This window comes from Choloepus didactylus (genome assembly GCF_015220235.1).
Source record: "Choloepus didactylus isolate mChoDid1 chromosome 26 unlocalized genomic scaffold, mChoDid1.pri SUPER_26_unloc5, whole genome shotgun sequence".
NCBI classification, from domain to species: Eukaryota; Metazoa; Chordata; class Mammalia; order Pilosa; family Megalonychidae; genus Choloepus; species Choloepus didactylus.
In genome coordinates this window covers 242,222-258,898 of record NW_023637618.1, presented here as the reverse complement: position 1 = coordinate 258,898, position 16,677 = coordinate 242,222, and the positions used below count along the sequence as shown (strand labels likewise).

The 16,677-nt window shown below is 38.0% G+C and overlaps 1 pseudogene; it reads right to left on the bottom strand.

Annotated features, from left to right (window-relative positions):
* Nucleotides 1-7,711: 7,711 nt before the first annotated feature.
* Nucleotides 7,712-8,984, bottom strand: LOC119525805 (annotated as a pseudogene).
* Nucleotides 8,985-16,677: the final 7,693 nt, after the last annotated feature.

Here is a 16,677-nt window from a genome sequence, read left to right as displayed (position 1 = left end):
GTGATGGAAAAAAATACAAAATAATAAAAACAGAGGGTTTTGGAGATGGCTGAGCTCAGAAAACTGGAAAGTGGCTGTGTCCAAGAAAAGGGGCACAGAAAACTGGGTACCAACACAGGTCAACCAGTGAAACTGGGGGGGGGGGCTGGGGATAGGCTCTACAAAGGGGCTTTTCTCTTTTTCCTTTTTTTCTCTCATTCTAACAAGCTCATTAGAGAAAGCCTCTGGCATTTTCAATTGTCAGCATTTACCCAGGCAAGAGTGGAGTTAACAGAGTCGCAGAGACAAAGGAGGGATTCAAGTGTAGAAGGTAACACTCTAAAGGGTGTATATTCCCTAAGAAAAGGGAGGCAGGGCCCAGGTCAAGTGGCTGTCCTCCCTCAGAGAACTCAGATCCCAGGACCTGGGGGAGGAGGGGGAACAGAAACAACTTAAGCTTGGCTTCTGACACCCTTGGCCCCTGGCCAAGACAGGGTCTGCTGAGAATTAAAGGGACCGCACCTCTTTACACCAGTGGAGAGATGTCATCTGGCAATTACCACCTGCTGGGCCATATAGGAAAAGCACAGAGTCTAAAGGCCTCACAGGAAAGTTGGCAACCTGCTGGGTCCCACCCTCAGGGAAATGTGATACTGATTACACCTTCCTCCTGACACCTGGATCCATCTGGTCTGGGAAAATCTGATTGGGGTAATCGAAGAAATCAGATGCCTAGACAACAAAAATTAAGAGTCACATTAAGGAAAATGAAGATATGGCCCAATCAAAGGAACAAACCTACACTACAACTGAGATACAGGAATTGAAAATAATTATTAATGAAACAAATCTTCTAAATGAATCCAAAAATCAAATCAAAAGTTGAGGGAAGATATGGCAAAAGAGATGAAGGATATAGAGAAGACATTCAGTGAACATAAAGAAGAACTCAAAACTTTGAAAAAACAATTGGCAGAACTTATGGGAATGACAAGCACAATACAAGAGATGAAAACACAATGGAGACATACAATAGCAGATTTGAAGAGGCAGAAGAAAAGATTCATGAACTGGAGGACAGGACATCTGAAATCCTACACACCAAAGAACAGATAGAGAAAAGAATGGAAAAATATGAGCAGCATTTTAGTGAATTGAATGACAACATGAAGAGCAAGAATGTACATGTCATGGGTGTCCCAGAAGGAGAAGAGAAGGGAAAAGGGGCAGAAGTAATAATAGAGGAAATAATCAAAGAAAATTTCCCATCTCTTATGAAAGACATAAAATTACAGATCTGAGAAGCACAGCATACCCCAAACAGAATAGATCTGAATAGGCCTATGCCAAGACACTCAATAATCAGATCATCAAACGTCAAAGACAAAGAGAGAATCCTGAAAGCAGCAAGAGAATAGCGATCCATCAAATACAAAGAAAACTTGATGAGACTATGTGTGGATTTCTCAGTAGAAACCATGGAGGCAGGAAGGGAGGGGTGTGATATATTTAAGAGAAAAACTACCAACCAAGAATCCTATATCTGGCAAAACTGTCCTTCAAATATGAGGGAGAGTTTAAAATATTCTCAGACAAATAGACAATGACAGAGTTTGTGAACTAGATACCTGCTCTACAGGCAATACTAAAGGGAGCACTAAAGACAGATAGGAAAAGGCTGGAGAGAGGTTTTGAGCACAATATTGGGTGATGGTAGCACAATAAAGTAAGTACACTGAGCAAAGATGACTGTGAGTATGGTTAAAAGAGGAAGGTTAGGGGTGTGTAGGATATCAGAAGGAAAGATAGAAGGTAAAGAATAGGACTGTATAACTTAGTGAACCCTAGAGTGGTCAATGATTGTGATGAAATGTACAAACATATTTTGACATGAGGGAGAACAAATGAATATCAACTTTGAAAGGTGCTAAAAATGGGGTGGTGTTGGGGAAAAATATAATCAATGCAAACTAGAGTCTATAGTTAACAGTAACATTGTATCATGCTTCCATTAACTGTAACAAAGGCAATATATCAATGCTAAATTTCTATAGGAGGGGGATATAAGGGAGAGGTATGGGATTCTTGGTATTGGTGTTGTTGTCTGACTTTTTATTGTATTTTATTTTAATTTTATTTTTTCTTTTATTTTTTAGTTGTCATTTTTTCTCTCTCTTCTCTTTTCTTTTTTTTTTTTTTGCCTCTTCCTCTTTCTTTGTGGAAGAAATCAAATATCTTTATATAGATAGTGGTGGTGAATGCATATACAGGGAACTATTGATTGTTTACTTAGGATGGTGTGTGTGTGTGTGAATAAAACCATCTAAAAAAATAAACAGAGGGATACCAGTGCTGGAGAAAATGTGGAGAAAGGGATGTAACTAATTACTATTGGTGGGGAAGTAGAATGGGGCAGCCTATCTGGAGAGCCATGTGGTGGTTCCACAGGAAGCTAAGCATGGGGTTGCCATAAGGTCCTGCAACCCTGTTATTGGGTATATAGTTGGAAGAAATGAAAAGAGGGGTATGAATGGACATTTGCACAATGGGGTTTATGGTGTCAGTATTCATGGTTTGCAGTGGATGGAGGTGGTTTAAGCGTACATCAACTGATGAATGTAACGGTGAACTGTGGTGTATACATAAATTTCAGAAACATTTTGCTGAGTGAAAGTAGACATGAAAGAGTATATATTGCTTGATCCTATTTATATAAAACTCTAAAAAAGACAAATATAATGTATAATGACAGATTATAATTTATCAGTGGTTGCCTGGGCTCAGGAGTTGGGTGAAGATTGATTGGCATAGGAGCACTTCAGAAGTTTTGGAGTGATGGAAATGCTCCGTATCTTCACCCTGTCATGCTTACACATGAAAATATATTTAAAATGGGTATATTTCATTGTAACTGAATTATATCTCAAACAATTTGAATTTTAAAGTATGGGACTTGAGTCTGATGTATTGTATGACATTTCTGGCAGAATCTTTTGTCTTTCTTCCTTCTTGTTCCTTCCTCTGACTTTGATGTGACTGATAAAAACTTCATCAGCAACCAGAAAATCATAAGGCAACCTTAAGGAAGGAAACCATATGATAAAGATGATGGAACACAAAGATAAGAGTGTGGGACATTGGTGACACTGAAATTCCCTTAATTGTCTTTGCCTAGATTTATTTACTTGGTAAGTCACTGTTATTTAATCTCTTTAGTAGAAACCAAATGAGATTCCTAATATTTAATTTAATTTTTACCTTAAAATTTAAAACACTGAAAATCCTTTGTGTATAGATAAATGCATGTTTATGTATATATATGTAAATATATATCTGCACATAATTATAAGAGCCTGTAAAAAGTATAAAAATTACACACCAGATTGTTAATATTGGTTACCTGGAGGTGGCAGAGGGGGAGTAAGAGGTAAGCAAAAACCAAAACAGTAAAGGACAACTGAAAAGAACAGGTGTAACTATTAGAAGAGATAAAATTTACATATTAATAGCCAAAGACTATCTTAGGTTTTTTGGGTAAAAAAAATCAACTTAGAAACTATCAGAACTACTAAAACATTTCAATAATTTTTCCATATATAAATGACATGTAAAGCTATATCTTTTTTTTTTTTACCCACAATAACCAATTAGAAAATACAATGGGGAAAAGATTACAGTCACATTTTTATCAAAAAGTATGAGATGTCTTAAGAATAAACCTCACCATAAATGTGCAGGACCTATATGAAGAAAATTACGAGACTATACTGAAGGACGTACAAGATGATGACTTAGGTAAATGGAGAGACATATTATGTTCCTGGTCAAGAATATCGAATAAGGTAGACATTAATTCTTCCCAAACTAATCTATCAAATCCAATGTAATCCCAGTGTCTCTTGGACCTTGAAAAGCAAGTATCCAGAACCTATGAAAGAGAAAGCAACAAACAATCCTAAAACGAGTTGAAGGTATTTGGAGAAAAGGTTATTATAATAATGGCTAATATTAATTGGTCTATCACCAGGTGTTAAGTACTATTTGAAGTGCTTTATATGTACTAACTTGTTTAATCTTTATAACAATCCCATGGAAAAGGTTCTATTCCATGCTAATTTTATAGATGAGGAAACTGAGGCTGGAGAAACTAACTTGTTCACGCATATGCTACCAGTAAGTGATCCAAGTAGATTTTAAACCTAGGCAGTCTCCTCTAAATGCCATGCTTTTAACCACAATATTATTCTCTTTCAACAGAGAAACCCTGATGTCTGGGCTGATTGGAGAGGAAATGAGAATACTGGAATTTCATCATTTAAGGTGATAAAAGGTACCAAGGGGTGGCATCAGTACTATGTTGTTAGAGTGGAGAATATTACAATCCAACATAACAACAACAAAAAACTGTGGGGCTGGAGTTTGTATAGGTCATTATGGAAACTGAAGACTCCCAGTATTGAGGTGGTAACTGGGGAGAAGAGGAAGTTACCAAAGCTCTCAGTGAATGTGGTAGAGTCACCTGTCTTCAAAGATGGCAGCAATGGGAGGAGGAGGCTTTTACCCACACCACCATGGAAGTGAATGAATGCCATTCCAAAACTTCCTTGAGATGAGTCACCTCTCTTTGTCATTTGACTTCCTGTCATGGAAATCCCCAGCTAACTTCTCTACTAACTGGTATTTCCATGTAGTATGAGCTTAAAGGAGAGAGGCTTTTAGTAGAATGATGGCCGACTGAGTGTAAGGGAGGAATAGTGAGGAACCAGGAGATGTATGCAACTGCAGCACGGTACCGTCACCTTCTCATTCTGGGTGCCTCTTAGGGAACTGAACTCATTTATCTACTGTTCTGTTATCCAATGAAAGCATATATTTCATATTTTATGAAAACTGTTCAAGTCTTTAGTGAAGTACTCTAGACAGGAAATCCAGTCCTCTCTCACATGTCCCAGCACTTACTCTATGAATTCCCCTCTACTCTGCCCACTTTTCTTCACTGGTTTCTACTTCCTGGCCCTCTGACGATTCCATCTTGGTTCTGTGGAAAATAAGGCATCATTCTCCAGAGCTGTGAAATGTACACCTCTCTTTGGTTTTAACAGATCAAGCATGTAATGATAAAGATCCAGCAAGCTCCTGAAGGGAAATGGCACCTAGAGACATCTCCAGTAATGCTGTCTTTTCCTCCTTCTTTCTGGGTCCTGCTCAGAGTTCTTGTTGGCAGGCAGCCGCCTGTGAAATGTGCACATTTCAAAGCAAATGGCTCCAGGAGCTCATAATTGCTGCCAAACGTGTGTGGATTTTAATAGCCCATTTTCATTAGCTTTGTGTGAAATCACCTGTCTCTGTGTTGTTACCCAACTTAATTGTCAATTATGGTGATTAAGTTTGGCTTTCACTACCATTGCTGATAATCATTAGAATTATCTCTGAGGCTGAACAAAGGAAAAAAACCCATGCCAGGAAAAAATTATTTTGTAGATGAAGGTGGCTATTTTGGTGTTAATGAATGAAGTGGCATTTCCTCTATTTGGGCTGAACCAAACTTGAGTCTAGCTGTCATTGGCAATCTGCCTTTTACATGTCTCGGACAGGTCACCTCTCTTTTGTCACTTGGTTTCCTGTCATCAAAGAGGGGTTCCTAATAACCATCCCCTGCTAATTCCCCAAAGATGTACCCTTAGTTAATTAAGACAGCAAGTCAGATAATTAATACCTTTAAAGTGCTTTCAACAATTTTGATGATTCTAAGTATAATAGGTCCAGTCCTAGAAATGTTTTTTGGGGAAGCACAGAATGTTGACAGTATTAGACTTGAGATTATGATTGCTGATTTTTTTCTGCTTTCATCAGCCCGATCAAATTTTTTTTAAGTAACATTGTTTTATATCTGGTTTTCAGTATCAGAAGGCTGTAAACTTTGTATTACAAAAAAGAAGTTCTGTAAGCATTTGAAAAAGAATGAAATATGAATTCTAGTCTGATACCATTGAGTTATACTATACATAGTTCCATATATGGTAACAAGACTGATCCTTCTAAAAATGCTAAATAAATAGAAATAAACATCAAGGTTCACCATGATTAAGCTACTTTCTAAAAGCTTGAACAGATTACAGTAGGCAACATGGTTTTCATTTCTCAAATTCAATGTAAATTACAGACATTCAGTTTTCACTCTGTATCAGAGCTGCTAGCCACAAAAGACATCAACACAGAAAGAATGACCTTATCCAACCTCTGTTTTATTTTTGTAGTTGTATGTATAAAATCTAACCACTGCTTGGGTAACCTTAGGGAAATAAGTTTAAGAGATGAAAACATTTACATCTTTTAAAGTATACTGTTGCCTTATAAAAGTGTGAGGTTCAACATTTGTTTTCTTAAAAACATAGCACTAAGCAGAGTTTATATTATAGTCAGATGTTTCTAAAATGTATGCAGAAATCTTAAGACTATAACACAAGGAATTCTTTTGAATTATGTATAGTCACACAACAGTGTTATAATTCAAATTGAACCACAACAAAAATATCTTGATAAAACAAGAAATGAGAGAAATAAAAATTGATTTCTAAACCAAATGTGTATTTCCTCACACTAGAGTGAATCACTGGGAAATATAGGCATGGAGCAGATAGGCTCCATGTGAAAACAATTGCATATTAGACTTCAAAATGAAGTTATGGCACACACTCAGTAAAAGTTTTGGTGTGTTTTTTGTTTTTTTTAAAACAGGCAAACCTCAAAAAACTGTTTTATAAGTTTGTTTTTTTTAAAGTAGCATATTTTTTCTAAAGAATTCTCACTTTTCATTCCAGAAAACATAAGGAATAGTTTGCAAGAACTCATGCAAACATTATGAACTGGTTTCCTAAGTTGCACTGTTTTATTCAAGTAAAAAGCCCTTCTTAGAATAAGGGGACTGTAAGGAAAACCAATCACTCCAACTTTTGGGCCTCTACACTTGTAATGACCTATTACTCTGAAACTCCAAAGGTAGTATGCTCATTTGAGCATTAGCAAAATATCTATTTACATTTTTAAAAATCTAATGCATGCTAAATTTCTGGCCAATTCTTTTTGTTTAAGTTACAAAACAAAACAAAAAACACCTTAGAATAAAATAAGAATCCTCTCTTTCTTGGAAGGGTCAAACAGACACTTCTTGACATCATGTCCTTTACACAATGGCATACTGTTCATATAAAAGGTCTCATCCTATAAAAATCTTGACAAAGGCAACCTTCTAACCCAATGCATCCAGTTTCAGTTCTACAGACTGCAACTTGATTGTTGCAAAGAAACACACCTCCTTCAAAATCAGCTCAAATCTTCTCCCATAAAAGACCTTGTTTGAAGTCTGAAAGTCTTAGTTTATTCATTAAAACGGACTGATGTCCAGGAACCTCATGAGGTGGCAAAGTTTCCAAAGTATTAATGGTCTAACTTCCTTCACCTGTTTCTTTCTCATCATCTTCAAAAAGACATTTCATGGCCTTTTGTTGTGTTATAATGCTAGACTATGAAGGAGTGTCCACTTGCATTTCTGAGTCTTCTCCATCATCCTTCAGTCTTCCTTCTTATAAAACAGCTCCCATGTCCAATTTGGAAATTCTCATGTCTAAGACACCATCTATCTAAGCTAATTCAGCATCTTTTGATCCTGTTCCATGGGCTCATCTCCTTTTGTCAAGCCTGACTTGAATTTGCTTTTTTCTTCTTCAGTAGCTTAAATCTCTGGCACGAAGAAATCCTGTGGTTCTTTTAATTCCTCAAGTTTTTTAGCAGCTTCTTTCTTTAGCTTCTCTTTTTCCAAGTATTCCTCAAGTTCTTTCCTTCAAGCTTCACATGTTTCCACAACTCTATTTCTGTGATTTTTTTCAGAAGGGTTATCAGTTAGGAAGTGTGCTAAAGTCCCAGGAGTAGCTTAGGATGATTGAGTTTTTAAGGCCCTGACACCACTAAATAAAGAGATCCCTTGAAAATCCACTTTTGAGATCAGGTTGGCTGGCGAGTACAACTTTGGGGCAAGGTACTTGAGCCAGATCAGAAAGACCATGACATAAGAGAGATGATGAAACTGAAATGGATTATTTCTTTCGTCTTCAAACATCTCAACAATTGATCACTCATCCACTCTACCTGGGACTTAGAAAACTCCACCACATTATAACTCACACTATTTAGGAATGCCAATGAGTAAACACCCAATTTTGCATCTTTAGTTCTTCAAATTTGATCAAGAATTAGCAAGTTCCAAAACTCTGCCTGCAGGGGTCCACTGCTATTAATTCATTTCCATCACCTTGAAGTGTTTCCAAAACATTTGTCAGAAGTTCCTCATCCCTCTATTTTCATCTAGTATAGGCTCACACAAGTAGCATTAAACAAATCTGTGATTAGTAGAGAGGTCTACTTAGCATTTCCAGGGAATATCCATTTAAATGGATTTCCCTCTTGTGGTTGAACTCAACTGCATAGATAATTTCTTCTTTTCCATCTTTGACTATTTTCCATATCGTTCCACCTAACATGTCTGGCTGGCAGCGGTGTGATAGACAAGCCATGTCCTTTGCCTTTCAAATTCACAATCTGAGAGAATTCTAGCTGCTGTATTTTATCAAAGCCTGCATCCACATCATCTAATGTAAAGAGCATGAAATCTTCTGTATTGTCAAGACTGATAAAGATCATACATGAACATCTGTCCCATTTATAAACAGTTGCATAGATAGCACAGTTCAGACCCAACTTTCTAACAGCATATGGTAGGACACCAAGATGGAGAGGATCAGGGTGAGATGATTGTACTGCATCAGTCTGGTGAACATGCTTCCTCAGGGAATCTATAATATCCATAGAAACGTGCTCATCCCAACCACAGTCCAGTAAAAAAATCTAAACTCAACTTGGAGAAGATGGCAAAGAGTAGATTCTTCTTGGACCCCAGAGAAGGTAGTTAATTTGAAATAGATGTCATTTTTTTGTCCACTAGCAACAATCTAAAAGGCTTGATATCTCAGTTGTATTTATGATGAAACACCATGAGAGGGAAAACTCTTCATAAATCTCATCAGTCCTACCCCATCGCAGTCCACTGCCCTTCCCAAACCCTAATCTAGTCCCGGTTCACAAGCGAGGAAAGCTGATGTTCACTCAGCAGCACTGGTGAGGATCGTCCGGCAGAAGACAGTCAGTGGAGGCCGCCATTTTGAAACTTTCATCAGCCCTATTAAATTTTAAAAACTTTGTTTTGGCTTCCACTTTATGGAGCCATCTAATTGTGAGTTTTGACTACTATTTTATTTTTTTCCTCATAATTGGAATGCCCAATTATGAAAATCAGAGAAACCAGCAGCCCTTTTCACGCCATCTTTACAAGTTTTAATGTAGTAAAATCCCCAAACCAATTTCTGTTACCTTTTATGGGATTTCAGGGTATGACATTTTAAACAATGATATCATTAGGCATCATCTCCAATATTTGAGTGCTATGGTGTCCCCAAGGTTTATGACACACTTAGGACTTGATAGCTTCCTTTATCTTTCCAAAACCCTTTAAGGAAACTAATAAGAGACTTTTTATTATAATTTAATGGGAAGAAAGAAATTAAGTAATGCAAGCTTAAGGGATAAGGAGAGTGAATCAACAACTGTTTGCTGCCTTCTGAGGGATAGGAGGAACAAGACTCTGATCCCAAACAGTCCTTAGTACTAATACTTAAATCCCTAACCTAACAAAGATCCTTTGGCAAGTCTAGACTGAAATGATAAAGGAATCAGCTTTCTGGATAGTTTCCCTTTCTTCCCACTTTCCTATTTGCATTTAATGTTGTTTTTAGAGTACTTAAAAAATAAAAGTCCTGATTTTAACAGAGACTTACCTTCAATCACATGGCTTCTAAAACCCCTGTGCTCAAAATTACTACCAGTGTCCTCTCATGCTTCATGCTCACCCACCCTCACCCAGTGGTGATTTTCTAATTTCTGTGAACACATGTTGCTCTTGTAATATGAAATTTCATTTTTAATTTTCCAAAAACAGAGATTACAATTTAAAATATCATCTAGGAGGAAAGGAGGACACATTATAGGTCATATTTTCTCTTCTATGAAGCTTTTGCCAACCTTTTATCTCCCAGCTCCCCAGGGCAAAATAAATTGTCCCCTTTCCTAGTTCCCTGTGTATTTTCTTCTTATTGGGTTACAGGACAACCATATTTTATTACATTATTTGTTGTGTAGCCTAAAATTATCATCCTCAAATTTTGGTCAAGAGAGAGCTTTTCTTCATCTACTGTGTAAGTAAGGATAAGGATGACAAGGGAAGAAGAAATTCAAACTCCTAAGAACTGTGAAGGATGAATCCCTTAGAGGGGAGTTCACTGCCTCACAGTGAATGGATTCAAAACAGAATGAACTGACTTGTGCTGTAAAGGTTGAGTGGACTTTTGTTGGACACCATTTTCCAAATTCACGAGTATGGTAGACCGAATTATGTATCCCCTCAAAAGGTATATTCTTATTCTTATTCTGAATGAGTGTGGATATGAACCCATTTATAAATAGGATCTTTTGAAATGTTTTTAGTTAAGCTGTGGCTCAAATGAATCAGTATGGTCCTTAATCCATATTACTGGAGTACTTTATATATAGAAGAAAGTTGATCATAGTTAGAGAAGTTCACAAAAGAAGAAGCTGGAAGTCAGTGTAAACAGAAGAACAGAGACAGAGAGAGAAAAGATCACCATGGAGGGGTGACAGAGATGAAAGCCAAGGAAACTCAAGGATTGTGGCAAGCCAGCACCAGAATAGTGCATACTCCAAGAGAAATCATTGTCTAGCTGATGCTTTGATTTTGGACTTCTAGCCTTCAAATTGGTGAGACAGTAAGTGCTTCTTTTTAAGCCAACCCATAGCATGGTATTTGTCATAGTAGCTCTGGCAAACTAAGGCAAGTGTTCCCATCTAGACTTGGAAATGCTTGTGCTTTGTGACAGAAGTGTCTGGAAGAGCTGAACTAAGTCTAATTTTAAACTCGTATTTTCCCCTAGTGTGTATTTATCTCCCATTAGGGTGGATTCTATATTGTTTTAATATTTTCCATCACTGAGCACAGTGTCTGGCACAAAGAGGGCAGCAACAAATGTTTGCTGAACATAAATCAGCATTGAAGTTATAGTTAAGAAAGAAACAATGTCAGATTCATTTTCTTCCTTGAAGTTCAAAACCCTAATGTATATTTGAAGTAATGAAAAAAGGCATATAATGTCTCTTGAGATCAGTTTCTCAAATTACAACTGACCTCTACCTCTATTCATTCACAGATTCATTCACTTCCCTTAAGAAGCTACCAGGACAGGTTTGCTGTTTCTAGACCCCTTTTCACTTTCTTTTGTGCTTATGTATGTGTTTTTTTCTGGGTATTTAAAGTTAGAGGTATCTTGAGACTCAGCACCTAGTACAAGAGCTCCAGCATTTCCTTGCAAAAGTTCCCTGATTCAGCCATCACTGCCAGTTGAGATTTCTGAGGAAATGAACCAAAGCCTGCAGTGGTTAGCCATGGTGACTGAGTCTCTGTGGATTGAAGTCAGGGGAACATCCATTTGAAAGAATGGGGAGCCATATTTTGGTAGAATGACCATCTGCTAAGAATGAAGCAGGGTCTGGAGAAGGAGCAGATTGGGAGGTGTGTCTTAAGAGGATGAAAAACCTAGAATAGATACTGTGGAATGCTTCTGAGAGTCAACGAGAGATGAATAAAGTCCTTGCCTGAACACTGGTAAGAGTTCAGCTGAGGGGAGACTGCTCAGATTCAGAGTGGACCCTGGGAGCATAGTTTTGTGGCCACGTACAGAAATTCTCAGAAACCTGGGAGTGACAGCAGAGGAGAAACAGACAGAAAGAATTATTCAGGGCTGGGTATTGGCAAAGAAGTTACATAAAACATATGTAAAACCAAACAGACCTGTGAAACATAAACATACCTCACATTTCTAAGAATTACACTCATAGAAGTTTTAGGTTAAATAGTTTTCCACAAGAATGAATGGAACTATGTTTGTGTGAAACTAAAGTGTGATGGAAAGTGAAATCTTTTATTTTTCTAATAATAATCCCTAAATCACAGGGTTATTATGAGAATATAAATATATAATTTATTAGTAATTGCTGATATCATGGCTGGCACAGAGTTTAATGCTCAGTCATTTCTTATCTTACTAACTTTAAAATTAATCTCTCAGATTCTAAGTAATGTTCAGTCTTAAGTCATAGTACAGCTTATGTATTTCCTCAAAGAACTCAACAGGTCTTTTTTTAAGTTCTTTTTTTATGTTATGGACACACCAATGTTAATTTAAGGTAGGTTGGAAACAGACATCATTAATTCTACGATATAAAAGAGCAATTTTTGAAATATGAGAAGAAAGTCAAAGCCCTTCTTGGCTGCTCTCTCATCCAGCCCTTCTTCCTCTTGCTACTGTCATAGGATGATTTAGGACAAGAGGAAGCCTCTCCCTAAAGAGGAGTCCAGATTTGGATTGATCAATTACCAGTATGTGAAGATTTTGTAGAGAATGGCCCTAGCACACACGAATGTGGTGTTTCCTCTTTTCCCCTTTAGCTTCCTTCCAGGGGCAGCCTTAGTAATCTTTCCTTCTCTTCTCCCTCAAATGTCAGAATTGAGCACTTAGGATTGAAAAGACTCAAGGCAGGCAGCAAAGGCCAAGTCCCTGTGAGGAATTGGGGGCACAGACTGCCTTTTCCTTTTTGCCCACCATATTGAAGGATATGGGATGAGAATTTGGATTTTTGGAAGGTAGAAGAGCAGGCCTAACACGCTGCTTGTTTCCAGGCCATTCAACCCAACCTAACCCACAGAAAGAACTTTTCTAGGGGGTACAGCATAGGCCAATGGAAACTTGCATTGGGAATTTGGGGCCAAATTTATAAATATGGAACAGTGTTACTTTACCTTACTTTGACTTACTTTTTCCTCTGTCTATAACTCAGAGTTGTGAATGGAGAGGTGATGGATCAGGGGCAAGGTTTAGCCATCCCTGAATCTCCTGAATAAAATATAATAATACCATACCATACAGCACAATATCAAGGTTAACCCTTTTCAAGCTTGTGCCACATCTGGTCAATATTCATCTTATCACCTCAATCTCAATTCTTTTCATGAATAAGTGAAGCTACAAAGATGCTAATTGACTTTAATCTCAGTTGAAAAAGGAGTGTTTGAACTATTCGTTATTATATTTATCTTTGACCTGTCTTTTATCTATTAATTGGTAAATAATTTGAAGGCAAGAATCATGACTTGCTTATTTTTTTGTGCTTCAGAGCACTAATATAGTGTCTCATGCTTAGTAGCTTCTTAATCTCTCATTGTAGTACCAGAATAATTAATTCTGAAAGTTGCCAATCTCATCCCTGGCATTGAAATTGCCACTTCTTAATCATTCTCAGTGGATGCTTCTTCCTATATTTTCTCAGCATGTCCTTTTCCATTATTGAGGAACTGACTGCTGGTGGCACTTATTTGTCTGACAATCTTAGTGGTTACATCACTTGGCTAGCATAGTTGAGAAGGATGAGGAATGTTTTGGCCTTTTGACCTAAGTTACTTCTACTCCTTTTTATGGTTTCAAACCATGGTATAAAAATTTGCAACAAAGAAAAATATTAAACGCAACAAAAAATATATATATTTAATTGAGAATCAGGAGTTCCAATGATTTGTTTACCCTAAAAGTTAATACAAGCCCAGAATGCCAGAACTTGTAAAGAACCTGGAGTTCACCTAACTTAATTCATCTTCATGTTGGCTGTAATAATAAAATGGATTGCTATTTATTGAGTCCCTACTACATGAAGGTCATTTAAAATGCTTTGCATGCCTTATTTCACATAATCCCCATATTAATGCCTGAGGGAAGCACTAACATTATTCCTAATGGAACCAGGATTAAAAAACATCTCAATAGGCTCGATAGGCTTGATCAACACGGATAGGTAATTAATAGGCATAAATGTAAAGCCATTTACTTGGTCTCCAACCCAGCTGTACAAGTTCTAGATGGGTAAGATTGGACTCCACTGCTACTTATATAAGAAGATGTAAGTGTTTCAGTTGACTATACGTTAAATCAGAATCAATGAAACCATTATCAGAAAAGCTAAGTGGTCATAAGAACATGAACTGAAGCCTTGCCCAGCTCTACTCTGGGCTGGTTTTACTTCACTGTTGTGTGGGGTTCATTCTAGGCTGCCTTATTTATGTGAAATTTTGACCAACCAGATCCCCAGAAGAGAGATCTAGGATCTCAGGAGACATTTTCTCTGAAAACTTATAAGGAATGGAGGATAGTCACACCCATATAACATGAAAGTTGCTTTCAATGCTTGAAGAGCTGTAAGATAGAACTGAGAAAGAACTGTGTGTGGCTTTAAGAGCAAAAAAAGGTGCAATGGTGGACACCTACTCAAGCATGACTGTCAGATTTCCTCTTGGGATTTTGGAAATGGGTATGAATTAGCAAGTTGGTCAGAAATAAAAGTATAAACTTGGGACCTATGTCCACCCTGTGGACAAAGAATCAGAGAAAAGTAGTTGTATATGAAGACAAGTGTGAAAAAAATGGGTATAAAGAAGCAAAGTCCTGCTAATAGTTCTTGATTCTGGCTTCTTTCTAAGGTCCAGATGCATTCTTATCCTTGGGTTCAATGAGAAGCACTTGTATCCTTCTACCAAATCCCCCTTACCCCTTTTTATTATTATACTTATTCAGGGAACTTTCTCTGCCCCATTCTCCCAACCCTGGAGTTCTTTTACCTTGGACTTTCCATATGCTGTTTCCTTTGCCTGATATTCTCTTTACTCTCTTCTTCACCATAACTTCTAATCACCCTTTGGGTCTTACTAAAATGTCTCTTACCCCTGGGAAGTTTTCCCTAATTCTCCTCCTGGGTCAGTTTCCCTTGCTATGTTCTTCCATTGCAGTGTGATTCCCCTATCTTCAAGTTTATCCACCTTATGATAATTTTGGTTCATTGTCAGTCTTAACTATAGACTTTAAACCCCTCAAAACTAAAGGCTTTGTAGTTCTTTCTGGCTGTTTTTATATATAGTATCTAATTCAAGGTACACTGGTACAGAGAGGACATTACTTATGGCCTTAATATCTATGCATTCCCAGCAGCTAGAACAGTATTAGATCCAGTCATGTCAGAAATTCTATAAACATTTGTTGAATAAGTGAATAGTCTTCCCCTAAGCAGAGCTTAGAACATACTGATTGCCAGTTTTCCATAATTCAGGACACATTTAAAATTCCAAGAGATAAATAAATAGGCCTCAAATAGATGCCAGGATAGGTATGAAGGAGTGATATCACTAAGCCTTCCTCTGAGAGGCCAAAGCAGCAAGGAATGTAGGGGATAGGAGGTTGGGGTAGGAGGCAGAGGCAAGTTGAAAGAGTCAGTCCAAGATGAATTCAAGAAATGCTGAAGCACATTGTGGCTGTGCCATATCAAGATGACATAGTGAGATGTTTCAGGGCTCTATGCCCCTACAGAAGCTTTGAACAACCAGCAAGAACTGACAGAAACATCTTTCTCAAAACTCTAGAAAACGGTTTAAATAATGTAGTAACAGAATGTGCCAGTTTGAATATATTGTGTCCCCGAAATGCCATTATCTTTGATGTAATCTTTTGTGGGCAGACATTGTCAGTGTTGATTAGATTGTAATTCTTTGAGTGTTTCTGTGGAGATGCGCCCCACCCAACTGTGGGTGATGACTCTAATTGGATAATTTCCATGGAGGTTGGCCTGCCCATTGGGTGGGCCTTGATCAGTGGAGCCATATAAATGAGGTGACGGGCAGAGGGGAACTCAATGCTGCTGAGAGTGACATTTTGAAGAGGAGCCACAGCCAAGAGGGACACTTTGAAGAAAGCACAGGAGATGCAGATGAGAGACATTTTGAAGACGGCTGTTGAAAGCAGACTCTTGCTCCGGAGAAGCTGAGAGAGGACAAATGCAACTATGAGTGACATTTTTGAGGAACTGCAGCCTAGAGGGGAACATCCTGGGAGGAAGCCATTTTGAAACCAGAACTTTGGAGCAGACACCAGCCATGTGCCTTCCCAGCTAGCAGAGGTTTTCCGGACACCATTGGCCATCCTGCAGTGAAAGTACCCAATTGCTGATGTGTTGCTTTGGACACTTTATGGCCTTAAGACTGTAACTGTGTAACCAAATAAACCCCCTTTTATAAAAGCCAATCCATTTCTGGTGTTTTGCATTCTGGCAGCAATAGCAAACTAGAACACAGAGCAAATTCCTAATCAAGAAAAAGACTGCTTAAAAGCAGTAGGATCTCTTGGCACCTGGCTGGCTCTTTCCCCATCTCTCAACAACTTGGTGCAAAGCCAGCCTAGGCTTCCAATGTGGATCCCTGGTCTTGGCTCTAGAGAGAAAAGAGTAATCCTTGGGCACATACTTGGAGGATGTATGTCTGGACCAGTCTGTCTGGTGGTAGCCAGAGGGATTTGCCATTTCAGAATTTGCCCCAGTGTTGAAAGCAGCTTACAGTGCTCTCCTCAGAACACAGGGAGAGTAGTGAAGTCGTGCTGCCTGGGGCAAGGGATTTCTGGCTGCAGGACATACAGTACAGGTACCTGG